Source organism: Stegodyphus dumicola, chromosome 7, assembly GCF_044657685.1.
Source record: "Stegodyphus dumicola isolate Sdum_Otavi_A_Nest chromosome 7, ASM4465768v1".
Classification (NCBI taxonomy): domain Eukaryota; kingdom Metazoa; phylum Arthropoda; class Arachnida; order Araneae; family Eresidae; genus Stegodyphus; species Stegodyphus dumicola.
This window is the reverse complement of record NC_140774.1, coordinates 139,110,722-139,120,149: the sequence shown is the minus strand read 5'-3', so window position 1 is coordinate 139,120,149 and position 9,428 is coordinate 139,110,722.

Genomic DNA, 9,428 nt, shown 5'->3' with positions numbered 1-9,428 from the left:
AAAAGCTGTGTTAGCTTCCGCTGTCCACGTAAATTTACTCTTTTTTCTTTTGATTACTAAGAGTGGTTCAACAATATTAGCGAAATCTTTTATGAAAGATCGATAGTAAGAACATAATCCAAGGAAAGATGAAAGTTTCTTGGCGGTGTTGGGCGGTGGGAAATTCTTAATAGCTTTTATTTTTGAATCTTGCGTTTCTATACCCTTTTGCGAAATTTTATAACCGAGATATTTAAGTTCTTTAGTTGCGAACTTGCATTTTGAGGCGTTAATTGTAAGACGGGCCTCTTTTAATAATTTAAAAACTTGTTCGAGGTCATTAATGTGTTGTTCCAACGTACTACTCGTTATAATTATATCATCTAGATAAATTAAAGTTGATTTTCCTAGGACAGGCTTTAGAACAATGTCCATAGCTCTCTGGAATGTTGATGGGGCCCCACACAACCCAAAGGGCATGCGTAAAAATGCATAAGTGCCCGATTTTGTTATAAACGCGGTTTTATGTATATCTTCGGGTCTCATAGCTATTTGATAGTAGCCAGACGTTAAGTCCAAAGTAGACATATATCTTGTCGATTTGATCTGTCTAATGATCTCGTCTATAACCGGCAAAGGGTAAACTGGAAATTTAGTAATGCTATTTAGTTTTCTGTAATCAATAGCAAACCTCCAAGCCCTTTTATCCGAAGGAGGAAACTCGTTCTTTTTCCTACATAGTACGACTGGACTCGCGTACTCACTATTTATGGGCGTTATTATTTTATTCTTTAACATCTCCTGAATATGTTCTTCGATGATTAGGTCTTTTTGTTTATCATAACGATACGGTTTAGTCCTACAAGGTTTTTCGGCATTTAATTGAATCTTATGAGTCACGATTTGGCAGTTTCCTGGTTTTTCTGAAAACAAATGAGAAAAATTACTCACCACTTGCTGTATTGCTTTACTTTCCTGGTCATTCAGATGGCTAAGGTCCACTTCAGGTGTCTCCACAGGTTCCACCACCCTCTGGTCCATCTCCAACACCACGGAACTATCTTGAAAATTTAATTTGGCCCTCGCGGCCCTTAAAAAGTCCATACCTAAAATAAGAGAGTGTTGTAGGTCTTTCACCACAAAAATTAATACTTTGAGATTTTCCTCTTTTACCTGTAAGTTTAATGATAATTTCCCGATGCAGTGACATGTTTTTCCTTGCGCTGCTATAATTTCCGTATTTCTGGTTTTAAATAGTCGTATCCTATAAAAATTCTTTTTGAAGAAATTTTCACTCATAAAATTTCCTTCTGCTCCTGTATCGATGAGGGCTTCTACTGGTACCTCGCCAACCAGGACTTGTATAATTGGTAGCTGTGAGTTTTTTACGATGACCGTGTTTAAATGTCTATTTGAGGGTTTTTTTAAATCTTCCGGGGTCTGGACCCTCCCTTTCACGGGCCCCTCTAGTCGTTTAAAGCTTTCCTTTCAATCTGTGTCTTCTGGGTACGCGGATGTTTATTTTCAAATTTTCTTTTTGGGCCTTGACCTTCGAGTTTCGATGCGTTAGCTTGATAGTTCTTTCCCCCATACGAGCGATTTCCATTTCTGGTTTCCTCCTTCCTTCGGGTAGTTTGAGAATATGTTTCCCCTCTCGCTCTTTCCGCTATTCTGCGATTTTGAAACTTCACCGCCAATTCGAAGAGTTCCTGCAATGTTCTTGGGTTTCTAATTTCAAAGTAGTCTTGGACAGCGGGTAACAATCTTGGTAATATTATTTCAATTATCTCCGCATCGGGTTTTTTTCCATACAGCATATCCGTTAGCTTGATTTTTCGTAAAATAAAGTCAGTCAATTCTGCTGTATCCCGTTGGTAGAAACTATATAGTTCGGCTTCCAGCCGTGCGCGATCTTTCACTATGGGGAAGGCTTTTACTAACGATTTTTTGAAATTTTCAAATGTATACGTCGGGCTTCCAAATTCACCTAGAAGAAATTTGCCTATATTTTTCCACCATAGCGCGGCCTGTCCTCTTAGTGTTGATGTGGCGATGGCAACTTTTTGTCTCTCAGGCACAGGGTAGAGCTGAAAGTGGTTTTCTAGAACTTCTAAAAATACAGCCACCGAATTTTTTCCGTCGAAATGGACGTTTGGCTTGATTGATGCTCTCAAGGTCTGGACCAGGTATCCAAATCCTTCTAACTGACTTGTCATTTCTTGGTGTTGTCCAGCGGCTTCCATCCAATTTTCGGCCATTTCAGTTCGATAAGTGTTCGGGCGCCAATATAACGTTGGTTGCGTGCGAGTTGGAGGCGCGCAACGCCTCCAACTCGCACGCAACCAAGAGGTGACTGTGAAAACTTGTATAAAAGATAGAGCCTTGTGAAGGGGTTAAGTCCCTTTTTATTCAACGTAATAAAATTACAATTGCGTCCTCTTGACGCTTACAGACTGTGCCAACTTGGCAGTCAAATAACAATAATAACCTGAAAAGAAAGTAAAGACAGGATTCTAACTACGAGGCTCTCTAAAATAACTAACTCACCGCGTTTTACAATACCGCTGCTAATTCAGCAGACTTGAAGCTCACTGGAACGATTACCACTACTTCCCGCCAAGCACATAGGCCGCACCGCGGGGTTCTTCAATTCTCGCTAACTACCTCCGCGCTCGCTAAGTAAGAATATCACACCGAACTCGTTTCCTTCTATTTAAATCAGAATACTTCCGCTGATAATTTGAATGCTTGCGCGTTCTACTAAAATTTACATATTCTGGCATTGGCAGTTCCAGGGGAAAGTAAGGCTTGACAGGAAAGATAGTTTAAACTTAAAATAAATGTTAGTTAAAATAAATATAAACCCTACAAATCCTAGCACATAGACTTAACTCCTTGATTAAAACAGTAAATTACTAAAAATAGGTAAATTCAAAATCAATTTCACACACCTTCTCAGAACATAATACTTTTGTACTAGTGAACAACCTAACATGCACAGTATGAAATCATCGAATCACACCTACCAAAACACTACCTTTTTAGTTAATTTTTATACCAAAACAATTTACATAACCTTAAATTCCATTCTTAAATTAAATTAGAGAATTAATATCCAGCAGTAACCAGTAAGCAAACATAATTCAAATCAAAACCTTAATTAGTCCTCACACATAAAATTTAACACCTTCTTAAAACAGTCAGTTATACAAAATAAATAAATTCAAAAAAAAAAAATCAGATACTGATTCGATCCTTCACTAAGCAGAGGTCACGGCACCAATGTTATGATATTTAATTCACGCCGGGAAATAATGTTATGAAGCTTTACTTCACGGCACCACTGTTAAATATGTTTACTTCACGTCGGCCATTGTTAAATAAGAAACTACTTGCCGTGAAAGGTTTCTACTTCCTTTTAGGGAGGAAACTAAACTCTTAAGAATTTGCTAATTACCAAACTTTTAGTGATTGTATAGTGAAACGGTAAAGCACTTTGCGTTGTAAAAATTGCATCCCGGGACCGCGCCGTGAGAGGATCGAAAACATAAGAAAAACATATACACGATATATAAGAAAAAACTTATTAAATATATAAAGAAAACATACTGTAATAGGTTTCCAGATTAAATATCAGTTTATTCAATTTCATCACGATAAAATAAAATCTTATCCTCATCAGAGAGTCTAAGGAGAATTCTTCAATTTGTCACTTACCTTTTTTTTTTTTTTTTCATTTAAATTCATATAAAAACTTTAAGGTTTGTCTTGGTAATTTAGAAGGGTAAAGGGAAACAATTAATAGCCTGAGAATTAATTTTAAGATTCGACGTTGTTTTTACATTCTAAGGACGTTTTTGAAAAACTTACTTAAAGTTCAAACACAAAAAAAAAAAAAAAAAAAAAAAAAAAAAAAACTTATCTTGTGTGGACATCTTGAAGTGGAGGACTCGTATCCTAATAAGCGTTGACGTCGACGGGGCTCATCTTTACGGTCACAAAATGGAAGTTTCAGAAGACATCATCCTGTCCTGGCACTATTTGCGAAAACACACACGCAGGTAACTGGTTTTTCATAATGACGAAGTTATTTTTAAATCTGGAAAACAGAAACAGGAGCACTGCTGCCGAGCACAGCTATCCGCTTCGTCTTGAAAGTCTTAAGTCAACACGCAGGTAACAGGTTTTCATAATGACAACGTTATTTTACCTCTGTAAAACAGAAACAGGAGCACTGCTGCCCAGCACGGCTATCCGCTTGGTCTTGAAAGTCTTAAGTCAACACGCAGGTAACTGGTTATCATAATGACGACGTTATTTTACCTCTGTAGAACAGAAACAGGAGCACTGCTGCCCAGCACGGCTATCCGCTTGGTCTTGAAAGTCTTAAGTCAACACGCAGGTAACCTGTTCAAATTTCGCCTTTTTACCAGAACGCGGCAAGGGAGCATGTTTGCAGCTCCCGGCCAGAAACGTTTTTTTCTCGGCAATTACGCCTCGCCTGTTCTTGCTCATCCCAAGAGCAAGCTTCACGAGTTACGTCCAAAGTTAGTTCTAAAAACCAGTCAGTAAGTAAGTCTCGCGTCTTAACCCAAAACGCGGCCGGGGAGCATATTTGTCGCTCCCCGCCGGAAAACATCTCTCGTCGTGAATTACATCTTGCCTATCGCTTTCAAGCAAGTTTCAAGAGTAACGTCCAAAAGTCCAGCCAGCCCGTAAGTCATCCCAACTCGAATTTCCTTCGTCTCCTTCACAAACGCGGGCTCCCACTATGGCTTCAATTATCGCCCCCTTAATTATGGCAAAATTTGCGTTTTCAACCCCTGAATGCGGAAATAAAGGTGATCACGCATGCGCGCCCTTCTTCACTTAGCCAACAACCGGACCCTCAATCGCCAAAAACCTGAATGACTTACATTGAAAGACAAGTAGCAACCTTTGACCTTTTTGTCAAGTACTTCCTCTCTTAAGGTCAACTACACAATGAAAATCGTTCTAGAACATTCTAAAGGACAAAGCGCGCGAAATCATGACTTGGCAAAAAATTGCTTACCTTTCCCTGCTTCTTTCACAATGAATCAAAGCTTGTACAAAATTTGCAAATAAAAGAAAATAAATAATATTCTTTTAAACTAAATAATATTCCCAGAAGCATCTGTTTTTCCCCAAAATTAAAGTCTTAAAATAAATAATTCGGAATCAAATAAAATTAAAATTTCCATAAATCAGAAAATCATTCACCTAGTTTTTATACCGCTATCAGACAAATTCTCTACACAACAGGATGCTCTTTGTCGAAATCCTGTATGTATGGTAATTCAAGATGGTATAACATTTAAAATAATTCAAGCTCAAGAAACTGATGAAAATATAAAAGTTATAAAAGAAGTTTTGAAGTCTAAGCCATATGAAGATTATTGTTGGCGGAATGACGTGCTTTACAAAATGGTGCATGGAATTAAGCACTAGTAGTACCTGAGATTATGCAAATTGAAGTAATTAAAGACGCACATGAACGAGGTCATTTTGCTGTGAAACGTACTGAAGAACATGTGAGACAACATTTTTATATCCCTAAATTGAAAGAGAAAATTGAAAAATGTATCGCAAATTGTATTACCTATATACTGGCCAACCGGAAATCTGGAAAGAAGGAATGATTATTACATCCTTTACCTAAAGAAGATATTCCTCTAAACACTTACCACATAGACCATTTAGGAGCTTTAGAAAGTTCTAACAAGAATTATGAATACATTTTCGCGGTTATTGATTCGTTTACAAAATTTGTTTGGTTACATCCGACTAAAACCACCTCTAGTAAAGAAGTAATAGCTAAACTTGAAATTCAAAAATCATTATTTGGAAACCCCTGCAATATAGTAGCTGACAGAGGTACTGCATTTACTTCTCAAGAATTTGCTGATTATTGTACCAAGGAAAATATTCATCTATCCTTAATCACAACAGGATTACCAAGAGCCAATGGACAAGTAGAGCGGTTGAATTCCACTATCATATCAGTCATTTCTAAGTTGGCTATAGGTGACCCTACGAAATGGTACAAACACGTAAATGACGTCCAGCAAATAATTAATTCGACTTTTCAGAGGAGTATCAATTCGACACATTTCGAGCTTTTGTTTGGTACGAAGATAAAGAAGAATAAAGACAGGAAGATTAAAGAACTAATAGAAGCTGAAATCCAAAAGGACTTTATTGAGTCTAGAGAAAATCTACGAAAAAGGACTTTATTGAGTCTAGAGAAAATCTACGTAAAGAGACGAAAGAGCAGATTCGGAGGATCCAAGAAGAGAATCGAAAGACTTACAATCGAAGTCGAAAACTCCCTCGTAAATACAAGATCAATGATATGGTAGCTATTAAACGCACTCAACTAGGGCCAGGTATAAAGCTAAAATCCAAGTTTTCAGGTCCATACAAAATTACCAAGGTGAAACCTAATGACACATACGACGTGGAGAAGGTTGGTTTTACCGAAGGACCTTTCAAGACTAGTACCTGTGCTGAATACCTGAAACCATAGACAGACGATCTTTGATAATGAAATACCAATTCAGAAGTCAAACAACAAAAATCAGCGTTATACCTACAAAATTTTCACAGGACTAGTTTCGATGGTTTTACCGAACCATCATCTTCAGCTGCAAAACCGCAAATGAAAACCGCAAATTCATTTGCGGTTTTGCAGCTGAAGATGATGGTTCGGTAAAACCATCGAAACTAGTCCTGTGAAAATTTTGTAGGTATAACGCTGATTTTTGTTGTTTGACTTCTGAATTAGTATTTATTCGGCGTGTTATTGTGTCTTAATTTATGAAATACCAATTTTGATGATTTCTGATTATAGGCTTTTTCCCAAGGTGACAAATTTCTCCCGATTTGTTTAATGGATTATTATTTTAAAGACGTGAACTAATTTGAGAAGACTGAAGATGATGTCTAAGGATGAAATGTACGAAGGAAGATGGCTTAAAGAAGACGATTTTGAGAACACGAAACGAACAAACAGTGTCTCTTGAAACTTTTTGCTGGAAAAGGGTTAAAAAAATGGAGTTTTGAAGATATGCGCTTGCTGTAATTGGTTTGAATTAGATTTTGAAATTAAAAAAAAAAAATATATATAACCATCCGAACCTTTCACTTAACAAGGGAGTGAGAGTTTGCATTCTTCTAGAAAAGACCAGAATAGATTCTAGGACTGCCGATACTCGCAAGAGAAGGAAGTTACAGGTTATATTACTGGTGATGCGTCAGGTGCATCAGGTGCATCAGCGGATACTCCTGATATCGAAACGCCATAAATTATAAAGATCATAAGGAAAATTGTAAAACTATTAGATCAAGAAAAAATTCCCTCGACTTTTTCAGAACATCTTTTCTGAATAATGAAATTCTTCAGAAAAGCAAACAAAATTTGTGTGGTTGGGCGAAAGTGGTTAAATTTGAGTTTGGAAACGTGCAGGGACAGTTTATTTGATATTTTAACAGAATTTGAATTTTAAGAATTGAGAGAATTATAGAAGATATCCAACTCTGCAGTCAGTAACCCCAGCAATTTTTGAAGATATATTTGCTTTTATTCTTACAATAGAAATCATGCATTTACCAAAAGTATTAAAATTTTAAATCATAAAATGAATTAATGGGAAGAGAAGTACGACTTTCGTTTATCTAACATACAGAAGAAATTCTTTTAATTTTGCTGTCACTCTCATTTTCACCAAGTAAAGTATCCTCGCTTGAACCAAGGTTACTATACTGCAAGGTTTGCTCTTCTCGACAGAAGTCAACCAAAGTGGTGACGTCGAAGTCTTTGTCAGCCCCGTTTTAATTAGTGTGGTATGAACACGTATTTATGTGCTTCTCCAATCAACGAACCAAACGACTTTGGTTGACATATATAGTACGGTGATGTCACTGTCTCCGGCGTAGGAAAGACGAAGATTTGACTTTGAAACAGCATAATCCTGTATGTCTATACTGACCTTGGTTTAAACTATAATTATTCTGAACAAACTTTATTTTAACTTTAGCTTACTGTAGAGAAGGATATTTTCTATCTAAAGCCTCCCATTTATATTCAGAAAGTGAAGCTAATCAAGATATTGCACAACACTTGATTTAGTGCCAGTGAAGCAGAGAATTTCAAGGTAGCGATTCGGTCAAAGACCACAAACACTTAGTTTTCCTTCAGATCATAATCATTCTTTAAGCAATGATTATGATCTGAAGTTTCATTGAAGCATAAAAAAGATATTTTCTTCAGTCAAATTATAAATTAAAGAACTGAGAATTAAATATGATAAAGGTGTAAATGATGTGTTTTGCTATAAAAACTGCAACCGCAATATAATAGAATTATTTTTGGACATAAGTATTGAAATTTTCCTCAAAAAGTCCTCTTTCCGAAACTATTTTATTTTGGTTTCGTAAATAATGGTTTACTGTAAGTGCGTCAAACTAACTTTCTACCTTTTATGTATTTTACTAATAATCAGATATTTAAATAAATTGACATAAATAAAGAAATTTTCAAAATTCATACATATTGTACTTCCTAGCGCATATAATCCACCCCCTCCCTCGTCCTTCTTTTTCTAATTTAACGTCCGAAAATCCACGGGGAAAAATTTCGAATAATTTAATTTCCGAATGATGCGGTTACAGTATATGGTATTTCTTCCGTCTTCTTAGCATGCCTTTGTGGTGTAGTGGTCAGGACGCTCGACGCGAATTCGAGAGGTCCGGAATTCAATCCCACGAGTCCCGGCGTGGGTACTGCTTTTTTTTTATCTCTCCTGCTTCCAGATAACATAATGTCTCTACAGTGGCGCCCGAACTAAAAGGTGGCGAATGATGATTCTTCACCACCAAGATTTGGCGATTGGGTCCCCTAAAACCCCAGTCGCACTTTAAAAGAGAGAGTATATAAGATATTTCTCTCCCGCCTTCTTAGCATGCCTTCGTGGTGTAGTGTCAGCATGCTCTACGCGAATTCGAGAAATCCGTGGTTCGAGTCCCGGCGAGGGCATTGCTCATTTTTTCATCTCTCCTGCTTCCAAATAACCTAATGCCTCTACAACAGTAAGAAGATAAAAAAAATGTTACGTTGTTATAGATAACCTGCAGATAACTATCGCAATATTTTTTTTTTTTTTTTTTTTTTTTTTTTTTTTTTTTAAGAAGCTTGCATTTTAGAAAGGATAAATTGCAATGTTATGCAATATTAACATTACAGTTGTAGGGTTTCCCTTAGATTGAAATAACCAGTTATTTTAATTTTTGTATCTTTTCTGAACTTCTTATTTCCCCTCGCATTTCCTCGCCAGGATGAAAATTAATTTAAAAGGAGAGAGTATTTAAACAGGTTCCGTGTAAATTTGTCTCATTGCATTGATAATTTTCAAAATAAATGAGAAAAACCA